Source organism: Amblyomma mixtum, chromosome 4, assembly GCF_055824585.1.
Source record: "Amblyomma mixtum isolate Tamu chromosome 4, ASM5582458v1, whole genome shotgun sequence".
Lineage (NCBI taxonomy): Eukaryota > Metazoa > Arthropoda > Arachnida > Ixodida > Ixodidae > Amblyomma > Amblyomma mixtum.
Genome location: NC_143015.1, coordinates 145534440 through 145560979, shown reverse-complemented (window position 1 = coordinate 145560979; position 26540 = coordinate 145534440). Strand labels below are relative to the sequence as shown.

The following is a 26540-nucleotide window of genomic DNA, read 5'->3' as shown; positions in this document are numbered from 1 at the left end:
CTTTCATTTCATGAGTTTTTACGATGCCCGTGTACTTGATTGTTGTTTTTGTTTCGCTCTGGCAACATTATCTGCATATGGTCGCCATTTCTTGTAAAATGTTTTAATGTGCCCTGCCTGTTAGGGCCATACATTTTCTCAGTATATTTGAAATAAAAAGAACGAAATGTGGGTAACATTTACGATGATGCCTGGTGATGCATAATTACGGCAGAAACTTTAGAACGCTGTTACCTCATCCTGGAGTCCGTTGCCCCCGCGAATCTTTTTTCTCCTGTTCTGACCTGTTCTCAGCAGTCCGGCTAGCTTAGACGCTCGTAGTTGAACCAACCAGAAGTGTCTGGTAGACACATGATCGGATAGTGTGGACCACATTGGGAGAGCTGCGTGCTGCTCGCTATGACTTGACCCCGTATGGTCAAGTGACCGATGCTTGCAACGTAATAGCCCCACCTGGCCAAGAATAAAACAGCCACGCAGTGAATATCAAATGAGAAGCAGTAGAGTGCAAAGTCCTCTGGGCTCTGAATGAGGTTCCGCCTCGCCCTCCAGAGATGATCGCCTTCGGCGGTTTGCTGCATGCCGCTCGCATGGTTGAAAAGCTACCCTATGGCCCCTGTACACGGTATCCCGGTACATGGTACATGGCAGCGTCCCTGTACATAGTATTCAAAAAGTTGAAATAGATTACCATCTCCAGATCGCGATCTGATGACGAAGGGTCAACGGGAGCAGACACGGAAATTCAACACTGTGAATGAATGAAGCTCTTGTTACTATCTCAAGGTTACATGATCAACTACGGAGAGAGGACCCAAGGAAAAAAACCAGAGGTAGAGTTGGCAGAACAGCAGATTGGGCGAGTTTGTGTTCCATGGTGACAAGTACATGCAAACAGCGCTAAACAACAAGACCATTACGAGGAGACCGTGTTTGTCTGCTCCTCTTTCTGGTCCTGTTGTTTAGAGCTGTTTGTGTGTACTTGGCAGAGTTGACCCCGGTGAATGTCGCGGCTGAAAAGTGCATGTCGGCAGGAAGGGATGACGCTTCTGTCGGGAAGAAGCCTTACGTAGGGAGAGCAGGACGAAGGTGGAGTACGATAGAGCCGTGGTTTTACACAGGATTGGGGGTCGTTTGTGGTTTATGGGGTGGGTTTAACATCCCAAAGTAGCTCGAGCTACGAAAGACGCTGTATAGCGGGGAGCTCCGGGTGACTGAGCATAGAGACCGTCACGACCGCTTCTTGCAGAAAAATGGTGGCGTTTCATAAGGTGTGCTGGTGAACACATATCCAGACACAGTAACCTTTTGATGTGCCATTGTTTACGCAGGAAACTCCAGCTGGTAGTTGGTTTTGGTTCTCCCATACCTGAATGGGAACTGGGTATACTCCATCTCTTCTTTAAGGACGCACTGTATTGAGCGATTAGGTCGGGAGCGTGTGAGAGCAGCGTATCTGTTGCAAGCGTAGCATTTGTTGCTTTTGAGGAGCTTTTGTCACCCTCTAGCAACAACAAATGCAGTCCTACACTAGTATAGTTCATAGCTGGTGCGCACCTGAGAAAAAATTTCGCACATGCTTTCACCGGGTGCAAAAAGCACTGCACTACACTCTGACCAGCACACCGCAACGCTCGATATGTGGCGACTCCTAGGCAGCGAAAAAATGCAGTTTTTTTTTCTGTTCCTAGAATTTTTATCGTCACCTCTAAAGCTGCAGTGGCCGCTGAATGAAATTTGCATGCCTGCCTTTGTACAGCAGCAGCAGGTGGTGTCTCTGCTGATTGGACCAGCAGTGCAGAAGCAGACGACTTGTGCAGACGGGGTGGGCTGTGTAGTCGTCACGTGGGTGCAGCCGGAAGAAGAGATCTCGGAGCAATGGCGATGGTGCGAAACAAGGACAAAGAGGTGAGGAGAAAAAGAAAGGGTTGTCCCTATGCAGACTGTCGGGTCCCTTGGCACACTGTCGTCTTCATTGGCGAATGCTTGGCCTGCAGCTATTGTCCTAACATACCGAGAAACAAATTTTGTCAGCAATATTGTCTAAAGAAAATTCCGCAACGTAGGCAATGAACATCCGTTCCTGTCACATCGAGCTCTCACGGTCACGTGACCAGCGCGGAGGGCACGACAGTGCATGCGCGTTGGGATCATAGTAGTAGCGATGGTGGCCACAAAATTTGTAGGTCATAAACTTTTACTTCCGGCCGTAGGTGCTAACAAACGACAGCATTACGTAGCATAGCGTAAACACTTCATGATTTACACGTCGGACAAAGCTTTGTGGGTGGTTTGGACGCCAAGGAGGACATCTGTCATGAAAGGCGTCCAATAAAAACAGAAATAAACAATTATATTGACTCGCGAAGTTTAGAGTGCAAAATATGACAAGCCATTGAAGGTCGACGACATCTTGGATGTACCAAGTTGAAATTTCTCAATTGACATGTGGTTCGAGGCATTTCAAGTGACGTTATTTGTCAAAGGAAGGACATACACGAGGGTAACGCATAGCACCTGCTCCAGAAAAAGAGGTGCGTTCCTAATTTCCGGAGAAAATGATTTGCTCTCAGGGTAGAAATATCATGAAAGGCGTCCAATAAAAACCGGAATAAACAATTATATTCACTCGCGAACTTTAGAGTGCCAAATATGATAAGCCATTGAAGGTCGACGACATCACTGTGAAAATGCTGCACATAAACAGCGAAAGTTATGTGTCTTTAAAACCTTGTAGTTGATGCTCAAAGCGGATTAGGTAGGTAGTCAAGTATTTTCTGAGTAACACTTTTTTAGCACGAAAGATGCGGAAACGTAGAAGGGAATAACACATCTCCTCTTGGGGAAATAATAAAGGCGGAAGGTAGTATGCGCCTGAAGTGCGTACCTTTGTGTACGTGAGATCCGGTGTCATAAGTTTATTTAACGCGACCTTGGCGAAGGAGTGCCGTTTCTTTGCATCCGCAGTTCAGTGTTTCAGTATAAATTCTTTACCACTTAATGCTACACTCGCAGTTAGGCCCTATATATCTATTCCAGCATGCCTGGTATCACGATTTCAGTTCGAGTGCACACATGCATATGTTTGAAATTGTCTGTTCGAAAATCTGGTTACTGGCTTGCTACAAAAAAAAAACAGGTATGGATGCGTTGTTGGGAACAAGTTGCCCTAAATAACTCTTTGTTTCAAATACAGACGCATGGTCGTAAACAGCGGTGTGCATGCGTGTTCCTGTTCGCAGGCCGCATCGGCGTTTTGGATGTGCAGGCATTTTCAAGTCGCCTTGTCTGCCCAATAAGCTACGCCAGATACAAAGGGGGTAAGTGTGTGGACGTCGATATGCTGGGAGACTAACTTTAGGTGCCCTAAAAGCAACAAGGGAGATAAAAAGGGGAGGAGTTTGAATTCCAGCCGAGTAATCTCACCATGAAATCCAAATGGGCTGCACTGCATGGGTTGCTTTGGTGCCTTTAATTCTGGACAGTGGAATGATGGTTATACCCTAGATTCGTCGACCTCCGCTAGGTGGCCAAGTATGATAAGCATTTTAGGAGATTGTCCTTGATTAAACAACACCCCTTCAAATTTCAGAAAGGCTTTCATACCTACCTAGCACTATCTCAGCTGAGCGGCTGGGCAGGAGTTAGTAGTAGGAATTAGTACTTCTAGATATCAGGCTTCTAGCCAATAAAAGCAGCTTGGCACAGAGCGAAGTAGAGAAATTTTCACGGCACCAAGAGCTCTAGACTACTCTGATATTTAAAGAACCCAGCATTAATAGTAACAAACGATGACCTCGAGGTGAACATTTGAAGATGTTCCGAATGGCGATCACTTGATGGCAACAATATGCGCGCACTATACAGTCAAGCACCCACACAAAATATTTCAAAATAATTGTATTGCGTCTTGTTCCTCCATAACCTAGAAAAAAAGGCATTCGGTGCTCATAACGTTCAGGTAGCGCTATTGATAAGTTCACGAAGACAGCTATTCCTAACTACAACGAACAGGCCCAGTGCAAAAAAAAATGTATAGCACATGGTAAAGGATGTGCCAGGATTTTCCCTAAATTATCCTCGAGAACACCCGCTTTCAAACCCACGTCTTAAACGTGACCACGTTTGAGATTATTCGAAGCGCTTGCTCGACCTCTGTACAAGTCTTGTTTGACCCGGAGCTCAATAATGCAGATCTGGTTACTCATGTTGTGCCGTGTGTAAAATAAAAAAAATCGAATAAATCTGCTTCATTTACGCCTATTGTCTAAGTTAACTGACAGGTGCTTAATACAAAAATGCATTAGTACAGTTATTTAGAAATATTTTACGCATTCTTATAAAGCCACAAGCCACGTCAGAATTAGTGGCAACAAGACTGCGTAAGTGTTCGCCGCACACGCGGGCAAGAAATCAAACTGCACGTAGCTGGCACTAATACAATAATTGCCAGTGTGGCAGAAATGGTTGCAGCAGTGATATAAACTAGCCCCGCGAGTTTCTATGCAGGCAAAAAACCGTTTTTCGGTCGTGTTCCCCACAAGAATCCATTGTCTTCCTACTCTGCGAAGTTTTGCTTCCGCCTCGTTCGAACATGGGCCCTTCGCTCTCTTGTATGCGTGGTCCCCGGCTCCTAATGTCCACATTAGCATTTGCAGGTATATGACAATTAGTGCGACCCTCCCCCCGCGGTGGCTCAGTGGTTATGGTGCTCGGCTGCTGACCCGAAAGACGCAGGTTCGATCCCGGCCACAGGTGGTCGAATTTCGATGGACGCGAAATTTTGCGATGGCAGTGCGAAGTCAGTGCACGTTAAAGAACCTCAGGTGGTCGAAATTTCCGGAGACCTACACTAAGACGTCCCTCAAAGCCTGAGATAATTTTGGACGTTCAATCCCCCAAAACTAAACTTAATTGGCAATTAATGGGCTTAACTCAATGTTTCCTGGTTGCCTGTTTCCACACCTGCCTTAAACTAAGTTCTCAAAGCAATGAAACAATGAAAACCTTTTTTTCCTTGATGTCTAAACATGCAACTAAGGAACAGAAGGATGTCATCATCTACATTTTTCCCTTCTTGGCGACTCGCGCACCGCAACTCCCATTTCCAAGCTGCGCTTCTAGGCTGCAAGGAAACAGTTTCTTGTGAAAACTTTTTTCTTGTTCAAACCAGGTTTCACTTAAACGGGTTTAATGTCCCAAAGCGACTCAGGCTATAAGGGACACCGTAGTGAAGGGCTCCGGAAATTTCGGCCACACCGGGGCACTTTAACATGCACTGACATCGCGCCGTACACGAGCCTCTAGAATTTCCCCTCTATTGAAATTCGTCCGCCGTGGCCGGGATCGAACCCGCGTCTTTCGTGCCAGCAGACGAGCGCAAAAAATTGTAATGTGAGGACACTTTGGCAACTAAAGTGTTGAGAAGCGAAAGCCGAGGACACTATGCCGTGACGACTTTCGTTGGATGTGATGTCACACCGTTCCCGTGACTATATCGATACCCAAATTATACACCTTTCGTGAATCTTAAGTGTTAATTACGCTTAATTACAGCTTTTTCATCTACTTTGACAGAAATTCGACGTTTTTGCCATCATTCTGTGATAATTTTCACTATGCCGTGACGACTTCCGGCGTATGTGAAGTTGCACCGTTCCCGCGGTAATATCGACGTCGGCGCTATTTCGACGCAATTTCGGCATTTTTGCCTATAATTAACGAATTTATTTACAGCCACCAAGCTTGGCTTCTAGGTTTATTGTTTTCTCCTCTATCGGAAGCAGTCATTGGTTTGTGTGTATGTTTCTTTAGTTCCTGAGTTAAACACGTGTGACACGCTTTGTTAGCGAACGACAGTATGACCCATTAATGGCTTTCGCCGTAATAACCACTGAGCCATCGCGGCAGGGCCTGTGTTTAAACCAGGGATGCTTCTCGTGCACAGACGGGACGTGTAGTAATGTTCTGCTTCTATCTTGAAACCGCTTCTTCAAACAGCAGCAAGCGGCCGTGGTGCCGAGGCTGCCGTGAGCAAGGGCCAATTGCTGTCGCCACGTAGGTGTCGCTGCTTCTTCGCCGCCGTGGACTTGATGACAGCAGTGACGATGAGGACTGCATGTGAGGAGGACTCCGAAAATTTTGTTCGTTTCTAGACTCGTTTCCTTCTCAGCCGAAGAAATCGGCAGTTTTCGCTTACCCCAAAGTACGCCATTTAATTCTAAGGAGTATTCGCGTAAACTAATAGGCTTTGGTTCTGTTTTCTTTACTCTACACAGAGTTTTCTTGTTTGAAATAAAGTTTCAAAATAAAGGGCGTTGGCTGTTCGCACGCAACACGGTAAATTTAAATAGGAGGAAAAGAGGATAACCATTTGTCCTGCTGCAGACATAGTTTCGGATTATATACTTCCGAGAGCTTAAATAAACCGCTCTCTTTTATTTAAAGCGACGGGAGCTTCCTGTTCACCGGACGCCACCAGAGACGAGGGTGCTTGCAGTTTCCGGAAGCAAGAAAGCGCGCGCAGTTTTAACGATGTTCATTCTGATAGTTCCGCTTGCAAAACACTTTTATTTGAATCTACTAACTTCCAGTCCCTTCTACCGACGCTACGGCGCAGGCCGACGAGCTGCCCGAATCAGAGCAAAAAAATTGTGAGTTTACGAGCTGACCCCCGCACGACAATGAGTTTCTGTGATATTCGAGTTCAGCGTTAACGCGCACCTGCGACACTTATCTTCAGTCGTATTTGTCTGCGTTAATTTCAGCGTGTTACTGACAGCATAGTCGATTTTGAAAAATTCACTTTTTAGTAGTCTCTGCGTGGCACGTGTGTGTGCACCCTCGCCCTGATTTTGGCGGAATTAAACAGTAAACGAAGACCCCGGCCAATGCTTAATGCACCTAATTGCCGGCGTTCGTCTCATCTTTACTCGAAGCCAAATCATTCTCATCGCAGAAGACACCTGCTGTCTCCTCTAACGGTGCACTGTCCTCACACTTGCAGATATATAAGCGACGCCTTCGTTTCTAGCTGAATGGCAGCCGGATGTTAGAGTAGTATCTCCCTTAAAACTGAATTACCCCATTGTTACGAACACTTGTTTGGCCACCTGTAGAGTCTGCGGTACTCACTGTGATCTCAATGCCCACCTTTTTCGAGCACTGCAGGGGCCTGATTTCAGTTCATATCCTTTTAACCTGTACTTATTTGTATATAAGACTATAAACCTTTTTATTTAGCTCATCTTCGCACGCACATCCAAAATTTTATCAATATCACATACTTCATCCTTCGCTTCTCTGAGTATGACCCCGTTTTACCCCTTCAAATACCGTGAAAGTTTTAATAAGCATACAACTCTTTCATTTTTCTTGGTCAGGATCAACTATTTGAAAAAGGCACCATGCCATTGATGAGGGGACCCATTTCCTTTCCCTTGCCCCATAAGCTCCTTTTACCTTACCTCCAGTTTCAAATTTCCGTTGGAGAGCCTTTTTACGCAGATTGGGTTCACATAAGCCGAACATCGGAACAATATGAACCAGAAGAAATCTGTGCCAGTTCCGAGACAGGACTTCAGATTGCTGACTTTAGATTGCGGCTGGCCGGCAAAGTTTCGTCACCGATTGAGACTTTCAGGGACCTCCTACAGAAAATGAACATAAACCATTATTCTCCATGGCATCGTATGCCGAGTTGTGATTAATCTGGCGTCGAAACAGAACGATGGGCTACTTTTGGCTACTCTTGGCCTCTGTATGGCTACTTTTCAGAACGGGTCAAGGGCAAACAGCTTAGGCAGTGCTCACTACTGGGTGTGTTTAATGCAGGCGAGCTAACACAGCTTTTTAGAGCATATCTTGTCTTCTGCAGAGGACTGCTCCTGTTTTACATCAGCCTCACGGAGTGACCACCATAGCTGGTACGTTGATGACCTTCCTGGACCTTGCATTTCTATTTCCTTGGTGCATATACCTCCTTTGTGATGCCGTATTATAGAACCTCCAGTATAGTACATACGAATGCCGGTTCGGAATAATTATCAATCATTTTGCGCTAGAGGCGCGTGTGTTTCCTGCAATGTGAGCGCACGTAAAATAGTCCCACGTAGTCTTAATCCATCATAAACTCTCGATTACGGCATTCCTAGCCTTTTGTGTCGCTTCGGGACGTTAAACACCAGATTTTAAATTCGATTGCAGTTGTAGCCAGTAACGTTGATGTAGCAGCAAAGACCCGTATTGATGATATTGTTCATTAAAATGCTGCACACTGGATCTGTCACTGCGACACTAACGGACTCCCTCTGGATGCACAGCCCTAGTCCGTGGCGAGTGTACCACCAATGTTTGAGCAAGGCGCGCCTCCAGTGATTGGACAGATGACGTCACGAGGGCGCAATGCACCAATGTCCGACGATATCCTGAAGGTGAGGAAGTCTGCCAGCTGCTTTGCCCACGCAGTGGACGCGCCCATTGGTCCATCGTTCGTACTCCAACGGCTGGAATTTAAGGCACAGTGTACTGGCCTGAACTCGTACAGGATGGGCATCGACTTCTATGAAACTTGTTGGGCAGGCTGGCGAAAGATGGGCATTCACGATTGTTGAAATGCGCGCGGTAAGTGCTCGATTCATAGGCTTCCTTTTATGTAATAAATGCGCGTATTTCATCCGAAACATAAAGGCAGTCACAGATTAACTCTTGCGCATGTTGTACTGCTCGTAACGCACCCGTGTTTCGAGATTTCCGCTCCCAATGTTGACGCTTAGTCCGCCTAATCGTACGCATGCGAGACGTGTGCACATGGCGAGGAGCTTCTCCTGTTCTGTCGTAACCCTAAGGCATGGGGTTCTTCATTTTCGATTTCGGTTAGTGAAAGCGAAAGATCACGTGGTCAGTTTGCCTCTTGTTGAGCAACAGGAAGCTTGTTTTTCTCTGGTTTACAGCGACAATCAACCACGAGAGAAACCGTGGGTGCAGCGTAATCCCTGCCAGGACAACACCAATGCTTAAATGCGTACCCGCCTCGCTCAGTTTTTTTTTTCGTATTTCCGGTACTAAACAACCTCTGCACGAGTGGCGCACGGACGCTACAAGCAAAAGGCACGAATGGATCCAAGCAGCAAGGCTGGGTGTCTATAGCGTTCCGCTGATGATCGCAAAGTCCCGGCTTGAAATCCCTCTCGCAGGGACCACCTTTCGATAGCGGCTACATAAGGGCTAAACACAAAATCTTTTTGTTTTGGTACCACGTCACTGCAGGGCAAGAGTGCCAGGTGGTCTCGAGCAATTCACAGCCCTCCACTGAGGTTTCGCTCATTGGCTACGCTCATAGGCTGCATGCTGCTTCGGGATCCAAAACTTTATTATAGCCTAATAGAAGATTAGTTGCTTGTTATGTTTCCTATGCAGCTCTAAAAGCTGCTGTCGTGTGGACGCTAATGAGAAACTACTCAGGTATTTCAAAGTCTACCTCGCCTTAGGCAATTCCGCTAAGCACTCCTATCAGTGAAAAACCCACGATGTTGCCAGTCTCGCTTATTGTGCAATACGGCCGAAACGGCTGAGTCAGCGTTGCTTGTTGAAATCTTTGCTTCTTTTCTATCCTCCTCCAGACTGGGTGTCTTTCTCGGAAGCCAACTTTTTGGGCTTCCTAGTTTTCGCGATGACATCGTCACGTCAGCGGTTGCGACTTCCAGCGGCGCCTCCAAGGACAGCGCCAAGACAGCTGCGGTGTGCAGCAGCCGAAGTGCACGCGCACACCCTTCGTGGCAGAAGGTGAGGAATTCCTCCACGCGTCGCGAGATGGCGCCAGTTCAGCTAATGCCCTCTGGTTTGGCAACAGGAGCCATGATTTTTGCAGATAAAATCGCCAGCGTAAACTTCATTCTTCTTTGCGCGCATTATTGCACACGCTCAAACAAAGTAGTATCTCCCTTCCTCATATGAGTGTGCATGAAGATGCGTTAAAGTATTCGGTGAGGGAGGCTTCCTCCAACAACGCCCACATATCCACTGCAACTGCTTTCCTCACTTCCCTTTAGGCTCTCCTTCTACATTGGTACATAAGCAGTGCAGTATCCATTCTCTGATGTGTAGTATTCACACACACAAGTTAATGACAGTGCAGCAAGATATGCAAAAAATACAGGTGTAACGTTAAGAGACTGGAAAGGGCTGAGTGGGTGAGAAAACAAACACGGGTTAATGACATACCAGTCGAAATCGAGGGGAAGAAATGGGCTTGGGTAAGGCTTGTAATGTGAAGGCAAGATCACCGCTCGTCGTGAATATTAATGAAGATATACGGGCGAGGCCTTTGTCCTGCAATGGGCGTAGTTAGGCTGATGATGAGGGTGGTGGTGATGTAGTATTCGTTTGCTGGTTCATTTTTTGCACTCAAATTGACTGACGCTGCCGCGTTCCGTCAGCATGAAGGCCAAACCAACAGTTTAATTACTGGCGAACTTTGTGTTATCAAAAACTTACCGACTATAATTTTTTCACTTCGGTTCTTCAAAGGGCGATCACTTACCACAGGCTGCCAGTCGGCCCCGAGAAGTGTACTGCCGTGGATCTCTCGAGTACAATGCCAGCTGTGTTCTCTGGTGGGGACCACACCCCTCGTCGAAGCCCAATCGACGGGTGGAGGCGCAGCGACAACGCTTCCAGAAGCACGTCGGCGGTCCGGTATGTATGGCGCTCTGAGAGTCAATGAGGCTTCCGTGACACAACACACGGCAAGAGTTCCAGTACGCTTCGAGGATAATAAGCGGAGAATATATGATCTCTTAATATTACATATATTGTTATATAGGCCAGGAGCAGCAACAGGGAAAAACTCGTTGTTTTAAAACGTATCGCACAAGCTCCGCAATACGCCTGGGTGACATAGAAGTCTTTTGTATTGTCTTCGCGAGTCATTCATGAGTGCATCCTCCTCAGGCACGTCTCTCTGCAGCCTTAGCCGCGTTTCAATACATTCATTTTGCTTTAAGCCCCCTTCAGCTGCCTTTCCCATCAGCCTAATCTTTCATCATCATCATCAGCAGCAGCAGCAGCAGCAGCATCATCCTAACTACGCCCACTGCAGAGCAAAGGCCTCTCCCATGTCTCTCCAATTAACCCTGTCCTTTGGCAGCTGCACCCACCGTATGCCCGCAAACTGCTTAATCTCATCCGCCCGCCTAACTTTCTGCGGACCCCTACTCCGCATTCCTCCTCTTGGAATCCACTCCGTTACCCTTAGGCAGCATAACCTTTACAGAAGTTTAAAGATTGGCACTCTATGTATTTATGTGCGGTGTATGAAATCGACACTAAAGTGTGCATTTAGCGGCTTGTTCCGTGCGACTGCCTCAACGTGTGCACCATGTGTCAGGAATTGATTAATTGAGTTCAATGTTTATTTCAGATCGATAGCTCTACTCGGTGCACCAAACACCCTCAACACCGTGTAACCTGTCCGCTATCATAAATTCACCTTCAGCCTAGGCAAAGACAAAATGCGCTTAGGTAGTAGCAAAAATAGGCAGACTATCCACAAATGGGAGCCGAATCCACGGCGGCGCAAACAGATAAGCTTTACAGGACGCTGCTCGAGACCTGTACGCTATCGCCACAGCCGAACACGTTTAGTCTTAAACTGCACCACACTACAGCGCTATTCATTGCGGAGAGTCGTCGTCTTCAACTTCCATCTGCTCCGTCCGGCGGCACTGCCCGTTCCTCGTCATCTCCGTAGCACAGATCGGTGCTTTCGAACTGATTCCCCAGCCCAAATTAGAATCCACCCCCCGAAGTTTGTCGTTGCCCGATTATAACCAAACTCGATGTCCAGCCATAATTGAACAGGTGCGTACTTGCGCGAAGAAGACGGGACAGAACAAAGGAGCACACAGGACATGTCCGGAGCGTGTGTACACGCCCTGTGTGCTCCTTTGTTGTGCCCCGTCTTCTTCACGCAAGTACGCACTCGTCCAAAGATGAACCAACTGGCCCAAACAAGTTTTATTTACTTGAGCCATAGTTGAGCGTGTCCGACACGATGGCGATCTCCGAATTCGGCCCGGATCATTTTCGAAGTTTGACCCAGGCAACCACCAAAATTTTAGCTTGACCATCAAAAATCGGTGGTCAGTTTATCCAACGTTTCTGCGATTCACTCAGAAGATGACAAGAGAAGGTTCGTCGAGATGGCACTCGTTTGTGTTTCTTCTCACGCGGTTACTAACGTTGTTCTCGTCGCATGCTTTTGCGGGCTCCTTATGCCTCCTATAGGAAGTGCTGAAGACCCAATTGGCATGCCCTATGCCGTTGCCTCCACCAGTTCCATTATGGCAGGCAGCCTCCAAAATCAGTGCGTAAAAGTAATAAAAACTTCCCAATTACCCGTAATAGCCCTTCAGATTTCAATTACGGCGTACTGTTCAAATATGGCATACTGTGCGATGGCATGGTAGCACGTGCGGCTTAGGCTTCACTGAGCTTTAGGTTTGTACCCGCCATCCGACAATGCGTTTTGTAAACTTATCACAGCACCTCATTTTCTGCCTCTCTCCCATTGAACTGCATCCCGGCCGCGGCGGTTGAATTTCTTTGGAGGAGAAATTCTAGAGGCCCGTGTACTGTGCCCTCCACTACGGCGTCTCTCATAGCCTTAGTCGCTTTGGGACGTTAAACCCCATAAACCAACCAACCAGCCAGTTGACACTGTCATAGTGGATACTATTCAAAGTGATTACTTGTCGAAAGCAGTTCAATGGAAGAAGCGGTTCCTGACATTGCTCTGCTGACCGCCTCTCAATACTTCCTTTCCGTTTTGACAGAAATGTGATAAAGCATGATTTCCGTTAAACAAATCGCTGATGATCGAGCGCACAGTCTGAGTCAGTTGGCGTGGAATGATTCCATTCTCATTTGTGCGCCTAACATGCGCTGCCATCCCTCGCTGCTATCGGCAGCCTATACATGCCGTTCTGATTTCGTCTCTCCACGTTAGGCCTTCCGCCTAGAGCGCCTGTTCTATCGTTACATGTCTTCCTCCGCAACATACTTCTTAACGTCGCTGCTTTTCTTCTCCAGCCCGGTGTCTGTGCCCTTCTTGGAAGCCAACGCTGGTCTGGATCGCCTCCTCTCCGGCACCGGCAGGAGGTACCAGCAGGAGGCACTGCATCAGTTGCCGGCAGCAGGGACCACTTCGCGCCAGCGCAAATGATTGCCAGGAGAAAACCTGCGCCAGTCTAAAGGCGGAGGCATCTAAGGTGAGCACAAAACCACTTCAGTGTTCCTCACGCAGTGTGCTGTAGTGAATTCTCACTGTGACTACCGGAGACACAATGATGACGCGGATGAGAACGTTCCCGTCAGCTGCCTGCGTCCAATGATCCGAATCCACGCAAGAAGGAAATAACTTCTATCTGTGCCCTGGCTACAGCGTGTCCGATCTCAGCAAGAGGTAGCCACCAAGAGCTGGATTGACCTTGCATCACCCCTCGCCCCAAACCCACCCCGCAGGTCGAGGAAAAGGACCCAATTAGAAATAGCTCCTTTCCCAGAACTGTATGGAATGGAATGCCTTGCCTGCTCCTATTTTCCTGGCATTGAGCATCACCTTCTCATTTCATGAGATTTTACGATGCCCGTGTACTTGATTGTTGTTTTTGTTTTTCTCTGGCAACATTATCTGCACCATTTCTTGTAAAATGTTTCAACGTTGGTTTCAATCTTGGTAGCATTTGTTGGTTTTGAGGAGCTTCAGTAACCCTCTCGAAGCATCAAATATAGTCCTTCAGTACTATAGTCCAGAAGAGCTGGCGAGCACCTGCGAAATTTCGCACATTCTCTCACCGGGTGCAACATGCTTCGCACTACACACTGACCAGCACACCACAACGCTCGATATGTTGCGACACCTCTAGACAGCGAAGAAAAGCAGCTTTTTTTCTTTTCCTGTTCCTAGACTTTTTGTCGTCACCTGTAACGCTGCAGTGGCCGCTGAATGAAATCTGCATGTCTGCCTTTGTACAGCAGCAGCAGGCGCATTCTCGGCTGATGGGACCATCGGTGCAGAAGCAGATGACTTGTGCAGGCGGGGTGGGCTGTGCAGTCGTCACGTGGGTGCTGCCCTGAGGAGGCGGTCATTTCTCGGCGCAATGGCGATGGTCCGAAACAAAGAGGTGAGGAGAAAAAGGAAGGGTTGACTCTGTCCAGACGGCCGGGTCGCTCACTTTGCCAACTGTCGTTACCACTGAAGAATGCTTGGCATGCAGCTATTGTCTCAACGTACCGGGAAGTGAATTTTGTCAGCAATATTGTTGTAAAGAGAATTCCGCAACGTAGGCAATGAACGTCCGTTACTGTCACGTCGAGCTCTCACGGTCACGTGCCCAGCGCGGGGGTCACGACCGTGTATGCGCATCGGGATCATAGTGGTAGCGAAGGTGGCCACAAAGTGTGTAGGTCATAAAAGCTCCGGTCGTAGGTGCTAACAAACGACAGCATTACGTAGCATAGCTGAAACATTTCGTGATTAACACGTCGGGCAAAACTTTGTGGGTGGTTTGGACGCCAAGGAGGACATCTGTCAAGAACAGCGTCCAATAAATACACGAATAAACAATTCAATTGACTCGCGAACCAGAAGTCGTCACGGCATAGTGTCCTCAGCTTTCGCCTCACAACACTTTAGTTGCCAAAGTGTCCTCGCAATTTTATTTTTTTTCATGCCTAGGCGTCGGCTCAAAAACGGTGGTTCAAGCAAAATCAAGGCTACCAGCGCTCCCTGCGGGGATGTAGAAAACGCTCGACTATGTGGCTCAAAAGCAGACCATGTGTCCCGAGAACTTGTGACCGACCCTTTACCGTGCCCGCATGCGGCGGCGCCTGTTCCCAATCTGGGTACTGGATTGCTACTAATAAGATGACAAAAGAGTTGTAGCGAAATTTCAAACTAGGTAATTTCTGCTAAATATTTCTTCTTCTAGAGTATAGATGCGTTTTCGTGAACAGCTACAAACATTCATTGGTTTACATGGATGCTTTTCGCAGTAGCATCGGCGTTCTGGATGTGCGCCCTCTACGAAGCGGGACTCGTCACTACGGTCGCCTTGTCTGTACCGAACTCGGGGTAAGTTTGATTACTGCTTCGTTGATCTTCGAAAGCTTTTTTCTTTGCCTTCAGCGTTTAAAATTGTCAGTTCCCGTTAAGGTGCCTTTGAAATGTATGCTGACAATATACGAAGTCTTTAAAAAAAACTAATAACGGCAAGCGAGGGCTGAGTTCTGCTCTGTGTTCTGCTGCGTATGAAAAGGACCTTTTCGCTCCGTATCATCCGCTTCAGTGCCAGTGAGCGTGATAGACTGACTGAGCATCATAGGGAACAGTGCTATCCCACCATCTGTTGATAAATTTTTACAATTGTTGTGGGCAGAAAAGCGGTTTTGGTTTCGTTTGTTCTGAGATTGGCGGGGAGATTTAGCGTTTCGCCTCATTCGTCGGCAGCAAAACGTCACAAAAATGACCCACTGTCATTTTGTGCCCGTGGAAATGATTGCGGAAATTGGGGACTTCATTTTGCAAATTTCGCATCATCACAGTACCCTTTTTTGCGTACAAGAAAAATGTTTCTGGTATTCCCGTACAACCATGTAAGATGTTTAAGCTCATTGCTTGTGTTGATACTCACTTGTGTGTCCGTTTTCTTGAGCAGTGAGACGACGTAGCCTACCTGGAACCGCAGCGTCAGCTCAAGCTGGTACGGAGGTTCCGAGCCCCAGCTGAGGCCAATGGACTCCTGGATCAAGAAGTGCCAACCACTACAACCCTCACCAACGTCCTCCTAGCCCACTACCCGTAATCCCAATTTCTGCCAGTAAAGTTTATCAATCAACCAGTTGTCCGCTCCATACTTCATTGCGTTCCTACATATTGATCATTATAGAACGTACCAATTTTGTGTCCCACATAGCGCACATGCCTTAGCAGCTAACCCTGAGATTTGTCATATGTGTACAGTTATCAGCAGCGTAGCCTTATTTGTCATACGTGTAAACTTATTATCAGTGTAGCTTATGACATATTGTACTTCGAATCGAGCATGCAGAAATTATAACCACCGGCCACCAGAGTTGCTGACGCCCAGCAGTTCCTGTCAAGTTATTGGAGCGGTAATGATCTGTACGTCTGCCTATGTAATTACCCTTCAATAGGGACGAATAACCGCAAAGGACACCAGGCGGCAGTAGGCAACACAAGGCGGTGTTGGCAATTGGGCGCTTCCCCTCCACTTCGCCTAGGACAGTCGGCACATATCACTTCCCCCTTATAAAAATTTCTATAGACAGTCCATAGACTGGGTACAGACTTTAGTCTATGAAGTCTATAGGCTGTCTATAGACAAATCCTTTAGACTGGTCTATAGACAGTCTATAGATTTATGGCCATACACTTTTAGTAGATTTTTGTCTATAGACAGTCTATAGACAAATGTGTACTGAAAGTCTATAGGTCTATAGGAAGTCTATAGACACAGGTCTATAGACAGTCTATGGACGATCTATAGACTTATGGTCATACATTTCCTATAGAGTTGTCTATAGACCGTCTATAGACACTTGTCTATAGACGGACTATAGATGACTTATACTTATGGCCATAGACTTCCTGTAAATTACTGTCTATAGACAGTCTACAGACAAAAGTCTACTGGTCCAGTAGACATATGTTATAGACTGTCTATAGACATTCCATAGGTGTGTGGCCTGGCAGTGCTACAGACCTTTCCCTATAGACAGTCTATAGGCCTGTCTACGAAACTACTAGTAGACCATTATCTAAAGACTGCCTATAGACAGACAGTCTACAACCGTTGAAAAAGGTCACCAGACAGAGTTCACAAATGACGCAATCAATATACTTAAAAATTTAGTTTATTTCCAAGCTATCCAGGCTGGGAATATGCAATACATGCACCATAAGAATGCACCGCAGTAACATAAATGTTGAAATTAACAGTCCGGCTAGTTTCCTCAGAAGCATTCTTGCGGCCTGTTGTCTGCAGTCAATCATCCGGGCATGTTCACCTGTACAGCACAAAGGAAAAAAATAATATAAGAGGAACTGAAAAAAAATTCCCATTCCATCTCTAAGCATGTGCTTTACAATGCAAGGCATATCCTGGCTATGCCATTCTAGAAAGGCAATCTTGATCTTTTGGTTTGGTTTTATGGGGTTCAAAGACCCAAGGCGACACAGGCTACGAGACGCTGAAGTGAAAGGCTGCGGAATAATTTCGGCCACCTGTGCAGAGTACACAGGCATTTAGTATTTTGCCTCTATTAAAATGCGACCGCCTAGGCCGGAATCGAACCTGCATCTTTCAGGTCGCCAGACGAAACATGATAGCCACTGAGCTATCGCGCCGGCTTAATCATTTCAATAAATACACGACAGATAAGTGCCTTCATAAAACATTGTGACAAAGACCCATAATCCCTGGAGCACTCTACTCTGAATCCAGTACTGATACTAATTTCTGCATTGCAATACTGTTACAGCCAATACTGATCTCTGTATGGCAATCCTTTTACATTATTTGTAACAGAAGACTTCGAACAATTCTGCCACATATCTGCATTCACTCGCAAGGAGCTGCTAAGAATGTCACCTCCACATAATACAGATTCAGTGCACCTTACACAGGGATCCAAAACGGAGAATATTGCAGCATTTATTCTTATAACCGCTATAGAAGAAGCGCTTCAAAATACCCTGCGTGAAGAATGGTACACCCGGCTAAATTTTTAACTGACTCGGGTGTTGCATCGCTAAATGCACCTTGTGAAAAAGGCGCCTTTCGGCTAAAGTGCTGGCATATTCATGCTGTAATTTGACGACTGAGATGTCATTTCGTGGTTCCTTTTTGTTCATATAATGTTTAAGTGCAGTACTTGCGTGTTTAGATCAACGTTATCAGAAATATTCGTTTGCCACTACGAACAGCTGAAACAAGCGGCATACGCAGCAATGGATCTGGTCCATATGGCCTCATCCTCTGGGTAAACTACCACTCCTTTCATGGCGGACAAGTCGTTTACCCAGAGTAAGTACAAATGCGCCACCAGAACCACTGCTGCGTATTCCGCTTGTTTCGGCTCTTCGTAGTGGCAGACGAATATTTATGATAACTTCGATCTAAACACGCATGTACTCCACTCAAACACTATATTAACAAAAATAAACTATGAAATGCCATCTCACGCGTCAAATTACAACATGAATATGCCAGCAGTGTAGCCAGAAGGCATCTTTTTACAAGGTGCATTTAGCGATGCAACACCAGAGCCAGTTAAAGATTTGGCCGGGTGTACGTAAGCAGATACTCAAACGGGCACAAGCTATACAAACCCAGCAGGCAGAAGCAACTAGTTCACCACAGATTTGCGCCTAAACTTGAAGCACAAAGACGGAACAGCATACTCATACAATTGCGCGCGCTCTTAGAAACAAGCGGGTTGCAGCGCTTCCATGCCGCGCTCATTATTTAGAAAACTCATACAGCACACAGAGGCTGCAGCTGCACCGTTTCAAAAGCAGTTTAGAGGTTGAGACAACATATTACTGTCACAACAAAATACCGTCTGAAATTCACTTAGTTTTTCCTTCAAGTGCAGCCACAACAGCGCAGTAAAGAGATGTGTTTCTTGCATTGAGGTAGTCTAACCCAACGCTGCTAGAAAAATCAGCGAAAGCATTGGACGCGCTCAAAGTAGGAAGTATTTCAATTAAACAATTAACGCCTTCAACAGGCGCAGCTATAATAACACGAGAGCTTAATTTAATTTTAGGCACAAATAAGCGGCGAGTTACATCGGCGCTTTCGTAACGTAGCAGTGTGAAATCGGAAACACATACTTTGCCTCTCGCGCAAATAGTATTCGAGAAATCTGTGCACGCGTGAGCGGGATTCATGAACGAACCACTCGGAATGAAATGGAAGCCACCTCTTGTCGAGCCGACCTTTACCCAGCTTTCAAAATGAAGTGCCCGCAGGCCAGCGGCGGCGGCCAACGGCTATGATGACAGACATGGACGAATCTGTACGTGTGCAACGAAGGGGTAACGGGATGGAGCTCGTGGGTTCCTCGCGGTGTTTGAGCACGCCGGCCATTCGCTCCGGCACCGAATTTTATTTACCCATCACACTATAAGCATTCCTCCAGCGCCGCTTGACTACAACTTCGACAAACGTCTCGCGCTCCAGTCAACAGCGTTACCAGACACCTTTGCTGAAACGTCGGTGTACACGACGCGCATCGAGCGAGCGTCCATACGTAGCAAGCAATGCACACCTCAAAAAGAACAACACTCCATGGTCCAGACAGGCGATAACACAAAGATTAGAAAATAAATGTAATCCACCACAGAACGAGATTGTATGTAAGTACGTTTTCGGAGGTGCAAAGTAAATTGAGCTCACACGGCGCTAACGCATAGTTTCATTTCCGACGTTATTCACAGGCTAAACAACATTTCTGGCTGCAAATATACCTCAAAACACGAAAAATCTGGTAGACAGCTCGCGAGGAGCGGCTTATCATCAAGGGCATCGCACAAACTGCCTTTCCGCGCGTTAGTAAAGACAGCGGCACAGAGATAAGCGGCATTAGTCGAGAAGAGTGCCCCATGTTCTCATATTAGTCGAGAACCCGATGGCTTCCGCTTAGAAACGAAGATAGGACGTTTGTCACTGCGCACATAATCTGTCCTGCACACACAGCTCTGCTTAGAGTGGTTTAGGAGACCAAATGAATAAAATATAAACGTGTAGACTTACCGTAAGCGGACGATGAAGCTGGATTTTGAAGAAAACTTAATCCGCGAAAAACACGCCAACACCGCCGATGCAGCCACGCACAGGGTTGTTTGCAGCCCTAATGATATTCCGCCGTCTCGCGGTAAAACGGGTAAAACGTGAAACAGAAACCCACTTCACGGTCGTATCTTTATCGTTCGAAATCTTGCCGTGAGCTGCTTGATCTGATATCCAAGACCACAGAAGGCAATTGGTTTATAAGCTTAAATTCTTCGCTTACCCTCTAAAATCTTATTGTTTTCGTGAAAACAGAACCGAAATCTAACTCCTTGTCCGTATACGCGCCGCATCTCCCACCGAATAGTATGTGGTACAATCCTCAAATAATAATTATAATGTTGCATAGCATAACGTCTTTTTTGCGTGTGTTCGTGTTTAGAAAACTGATATGCGCGACATCAGCGTGTCATCGGCTCTGAAGCAACAGGTGCAACGGTAGAGACGAAAAAATACTCGCTTTGTGATTGTTGCGTCGCAGCACTTATTCACGTGAATACTAACTGCAAAGGTATAAATGGCAGATGTTAATCTCACAGAGGACCAGGCTATTCTAAGGTGTTTCTAAGGGATGGGCGCTTCCTTGAGTTCTCACGCCCGTCTTTCCCCCTTTATTTTCAGAACGTTTTAAAGAGAAATGTAGAACCGTTGATGAAATGTTTCTGATTTCAGCGCGTTGGACAGGAACGATCGAAAGATGGAATGGAATTGTGTCGAGCGATTCCTTTAACGGACAGCGTATTCGTTCGATGTAGTACACTTTGCGGGCGCCCTTACTTCAAGAACGGCTGCCTTTCCTCGGCTTACTTGTTAGCATTAAATATTCAATTGTACTGACAATACACGTCACGGCATTACGAAATGGAGCTTGTCAAGGCTCCTGAAAACAATATACAGGAGGGTGTTGTAATGTCCTCACGCAATAGTTTTTTAATTTCTGTAATTCCTGCGGTTGTTATGCCTCTAAAACACTATCTGTTCTTTTTTTGTGTAAATTACAATGTATACTACAGGTTTTTGTTTATTTCTTTTGTTTTCTACATGTGCTTTCTGTTCTTATGTATAGAACATTGGCGCTTGCTCAATATTATTTTGTGTTGTGTGTCTTTGCTCCCCCCTGTGTAATACCCTCGACTGAGGGCCTTTAGGGGTTTATTGAATAAAAAAAAAAATAGCGAAGGAGGTGGAGGACTCCCGACATAGTTGCGGTCACCAGATGCAGGTACCCTCAGCATGCAGTGCAAAAAGAAATTGACATTGTACTGGACTTAGTCGAAAGTCGGTGTATCGAGCGTTGTTAGATAAAATTAGGATTGTTACAGACTGGTCTATAGACAGTAGACTATCTATAGTGTACAGTCTATAGACGAAAGGAAATTGAGGTAGTTGTAGACTGTAGTCTATAGAGAGTCTATAGACCGTCTATAGACGAAAGGAAATTGAAGCAGCTAAAGACCGTATTCTATAGAGAGTCTATAGACCGTCTACAGACGAAAGCAAATTGAGGCAGCTATAGATCTTAGTCAATAGACAGTCTATAGACCATCTATAGACGAAAGAAAATTGAGTAAGCTATAGACTTTGGTCCATAGAACGTCTATAGACGAAAAGAAAATGAGGCAACTATAAACCTTGGTCTATAGAGAGTCTATAGACCTTCTATAGACAAAAGGAAATTGTGGCTGCTATAGACCTTAGTCTATAAAGAGTCTATAGACCGTCTATAGACGAAAGGAAATTGAGGTAGGTATAGACATCAGTCTATAGAGAGTCTATAGACCGTCTATAGACTAAAGGAAATTGAGGTAGCTATAGACTTTAGCCTATAGAGTGTCTAAGACAGTCTATAGACGAAAGGAAATTGAGGCAGCTATAGACTTTGGTCCATAGAACGTCTATAGACGAAAAGAAAATGAGGCAGCTATAAACCTTGGTCTATAGAGAGTCTATAGACCTTCTATAGACAAAAGGAAATTGTGGCTGCTGTAGACCTTAGTTTATAAAGAGTCTATAGACCGTCTATAGACGAAAGGAAATTGAAGCAGTTATAGACTTTAGTCTATAGAGAGTCTATAGACAAAAGAAAATTGAGGCAGTAATAGACCTTAGTCAATAGCGAGTCTATAGACTGTCTATAGACAAAAGGCTATTGAAGCAGTTATAGACTTTAGTCTATAGACCGTCTATAGACGAAAGGAAAGGAAATTGAGGTAGGTATAGACATCAGTCTATAGAGAGTCTATAGACCGTCTATAGACTAAAGGAAATTGAGGCGGCTATAGACTTTAGCCTATAGAGTGTCTATAGACAGTCTATAGACGAAAGGAAATTGAGGCAGCTATAGACCTTAGTCTATAGAGTGTCTATAGACCGTCTATAGACTACAGGAAATCGAGACAGCTATAGACTTTAGCCTATAGAGTGTCTATAGACAGTCTATAGACGAAAGAGAATTGAGGCAGCTATAGACCTTAGTCTATAGAGTGTCTATAGACCGTCTATAGACTACAGGAAATCGAGACAGCTATAGACCTTAGTCTATAGAGAGTCTATAGACAGTCTATAGACGAAAGAAAATTGAGGCAGTAATAGACCTTAGTCTATAGAGAGTGTATAGACTGTCTATAGACAAAAGGAAATTGAAGCAGCTACAGACTTTAGTCTATAGATTTTCTATAGACTGTCTATAAACAGAAGGAAAGTCTATAGGATGGCTATAGAGTCTATAAAAATTCTATAGACAGTCTATAGACCATTTTCATAAGGGCTGGCACCTACAACACTGTCTTGTAACTCCTCTAACCCGACATCCTCTACGTGGACGCGGCTGGACATATCCAACCAGGCTACTAAACCGCTGTCGCCGTCTTCGAGGATGGCACCATCGGGGCCGCAGCCACCCTCCGAGCCAACCGTAGAGAGGGGCTGAGGAAGCGTCCATCACCTTGGCGCTCTTACACGCTACATAAGATCCCAACATCGCGGAATACCGGCTCCTAAGATGCGTGGCGGCTTTTGTCCTTTCAGAAAATTATAAACAGCTCGGAGAGGACAGATATCAATGAGTAATTACTCCCTTATTACAAATCTACTTCACCTTGGGGGATTCCCCTAAATATTTGACCGACCCAGATCCTACTTCGAGTTATTGATCTATTTGGTCTCGTTCTACCACAAGCTTGCCGTCCCGGTTAGCTCAATTGGTAGAGTGACTGCTTCGGCGAAGCGGTGGACCCGGGTTCGAACCACGGCCCAGGAGAATTTTTTCTTTACGAAGTTTATGAGAAAGCTGTATGCCTTTCCTTCGTAGCCGTATGGCTGCGCTCGGGTGGATGTCAATGAGTAATTACTCCCTTGTTAGCAAGAAAAGGAAAAAGAGCCACGACCAGCAACGCTTTGCCGGGCTTAAAGCCAATACCAAATAGATGAAAAGGATGAAAAGGAGGAAAACGCTCAAAATAAAAATTAGGGAAAAGCAGGCCAGCAAAAAAAAACCATAAAACGACAGTCTAAACTCAAATGTACGCACCAACTGCCCGACGCATTCTTGCACAAAGCTCTCCTTGCACAAAGCTGCTCGCTACCCGAGATAGAATCATCGCGTGGGTTCCCGCGCAAACTTCGATACCCGAGAAACTTCGCGTTCGTATTGACCCAAGAGCTATTCCAACCGAACACCGGAAGGCCGGACGTCCAAGCCTACGCAAGAAATTTCGCGGTATCGATAGCCCCACACCAACAAATTGCGATTCATTACAAAAACTGCTACTTCTCACCGTACACTGGATTCACGAGTACATACTGGCGGCAACTGCAGACAAATTGCTCCATCTGACCTACCTCCTCCATTGCTACCACCTTACCCGGACCCACCCACTTTTCTCCAGATGCTGGATGACGAAGGCCGCCCTCATGCACTACCTGCGGGAATGCCTCCAACCCATGGCAGTACACCCCATCCCCAAGCCACCCCCCTTCCTCATGGGAGGCCGCTCTGCGAGCTGTTCAAACAGCTGTCTAAACATCGCAGGTACACAAGAGCTCTCCGTGAAGCCTAGCCACGTGGACTCCTGGTCAAGCGGGAGCCCACCCTCGAGGACCTATTTTTATTGCAACAGCAATACTGCGTCAGGTCCAACCGCTCGTCGCGTGGTCCGTGGACCCCCCTGCTTCTCGAGGAGCCGCCGCCGCTCTGAACAGATGGTGTGACGTCAGCCTCTTTGTTGCTATGGCGACGCGTGAGGTCAGCTTGCTCTCTGCCGCCGTGCGCTCTCCGTCGCCTCGCCGACAGTCTCTCTTTCTCTCCCTCTCTGATGCGCAGTAGCGATTGCGCATCGTCAACTGCGTGGTTCGTGGTGTAAATAGTGTGGCGCAAATAAACCCGCGCGGTAGAATGCTTCGCCCAGCTAAACGAGCGCATTGTTCGAGCTGAAATTTCGCAGCGAAGTGGAATTTGGTCGGAAAAATTGTGTTATACCACGTTTGCTTGGGGTACTTACCTGATTCGAACAGAATAAGTAGGATATTCAGATTGTCTGCTGCGACGACGAAGGAAATTAAGCCGCTCTGTCAGCGATCGCACCGGTGGCTCCATCTCGCGTGTTGGTGGTGAAGATTCGGCAAAGGAGGGGGACACGGAGGTATGAGACGCTCTTTCAACTGGTTTTCTACCGGTGACAGAAAACTTAGCTTGGCCAAACTAAGTTTTCATCAAGTTAAGTTTTCTGTGACCATTAAAAGATCAGTTGAAAGAGCGTCTTCAAACCTCCCGAACCTCGCTCCATTGCTGAATCTTCACGGCCAACAAACGAGATGGCGCCACCGGTGCGATCGCCTACAGAACAGCTTGATTTCCTTTGTCGTCGCCGCAGACGATGTGACTATCCGATTTATTCTGTTCGAATCAGGTAAGTACCCCAAGCAAACTGGTATAAAACAGTTCTTCCGACCAAATGCCACTTCTCTGTGAAATTTCAGCTCTAACAATGCGCCCGTTTAGCTGGGAGAAGCATTCTACCGCGCGCGTTTATTTGCGCAACACGCGTTATATAAAATTGGCAGTGGCTTAGCTCTGCTATGCCAGGATATACGTAGCCTGAGGTGAGGGCGAAGTGTCCACATCTCGGTGGTCACCTGAACCAGAGGGAAGGCACTTCACTGCCCTCTTGGAACGGTGGACACCTCAACCGTGCTTTAAGCTAATTGGCGGTAGTGACAGGCGTGCGCTGCATGCATTCGTATTGACAACGTTCTGATAGAAACGCGGCTCTAAAGCCGTAGGCCGTCGGCGTTTATTGTGTTCATTGGCGTTGGCGTTGTCAACGTTTTGCACTCCGATCATTCTAAAGAAAGGAAGGGGTGCGCGCGGCGAGGCACGCCAGCTGCGCGTAGTGACATCACTTGATCCTCGCGCATGCGCAGTATGGTCGTGCAAGAGCACGCGAAACGGCGAGGGTGTGGCCAGAGTAGCTCACGCAACAATATATGGCTACGCGCAGATGTTGCTTTCGCAATCCTCCAGGTTTAACCATAGCTAAACCGCAGCCGATATTTTTGCTTCAACACCACCACCACTTTCTCTAGTAATTTTGGCTAACTGTCACACTACCAACGTTCCTCAGTTTCTCCCTTTTCTTGTAGGAAACCTCATGTAACTCTATGAAGCTTCGCTAAGGCGGTTCTAGCGGCGTTCTCTGAAATCATTCTAATACGTTTTGGACCCGCCATCGCCGCCGAAAAAAATTACCGAAGACACTTTGGAAATCCTAGTGTGCTCGGCGAAAGCCTTGTGGTCAACCCGCCGCCGCTCTCCCGAACCGCTTGGTGGTGGTGGTGGAAAACATTTATTTACACATGCACTACTGGAGGTATTGCATGAGCTGACCCAGAGGGGGCCAGCCCTTACAAGTACTAGGTGGAGGTCCCTAGTTCGGGACCCCAGTGGCGTCGGCCGCCGCCCGGGCTCGCGCGACCAAGGCCCGTGGGGCCTGCAGGTCAGAGCAGCCGAGCAGGGTCGCCTCCCAGTCCTCTCGGGTTGGGTTGGGGTGAGGGGGGATAGCAGGGTTGGAGGGGCAGGCCCACACCATGTGGTAAATGTCCGAAGACTTCTCCGCACAGTGCGGACAGCTGCCCGAGAAAGAAGGGTCGAAGTGTTTGAGAGCTGCCGGGCAGAGCAAAGTATTGGAATACAGGCGAAGCAGAAGCCGCTCCTCCGCCTTTGAGAGACCTTTACACGGGCGGGGATAAATACCATGGCCAGATTGATAATGTAAAACAATTTCTTTAAAGAAGTAAGCGGGAGTGAATTCGAGTTCCTGATCGTCGGGGACGGAGGGGAATCCGGTGAGAGAGCGCGCGGGCGGCGGCGTCAGCTGCCTCATTTCCCTCAAGGCCCATGTGAGCAGGAGCACAAACGATACGCCGGTGCGCGGGGTCCCCGGTGTAGACGCTCTTTTGAAGAATGCGGTAGGCTAGATATGGTACCCAGCCCTGCTCGACGTCCCGACATGCCCCTCGCGAGCCGGAAATAATTGTTTTTGAATTGGAATCAGATGCAGCCAACGCAATGGCGACCTCCTCCGCGTGTGTTATGTCACGGGCTCGGAAAGTAAGACCGTTCACTGTTTTGGTTTGGTGGACGACTGCGGCCGTGTACCATCGCTT

At 46.9% G+C, this 26540-nt stretch overlaps 1 long non-coding RNA gene across 2 annotated transcripts in view; it reads left to right on the top strand.

Moving 5' to 3' along the window:
• Nucleotides 1-10819, top strand: part of LOC149348653 (uncharacterized) — a 31951-nt gene extending 21132 nt beyond the window's left edge. Inside the window, exons 2-8 of one of the 2 annotated variants that reach the window (XR_016292790.1) lie at nt 1760-1908; nt 3243-3320; nt 6001-6120; nt 7877-7925; nt 8322-8432; nt 9621-9783; nt 10546-10819. This is a non-coding gene — a long non-coding RNA (uncharacterized LOC149348653). Of the gene's footprint in view, nt 1-1759; nt 1909-3242; nt 3321-6000; nt 6121-7876; nt 7926-8321; nt 8433-9620; nt 9784-10527 lie in introns of both variants that reach the window. The other variant, XR_016292789.1, reaches the window with a different exon arrangement.
• The last annotated feature ends 15721 nt before the right edge of the window (nt 10820-26540 follow it).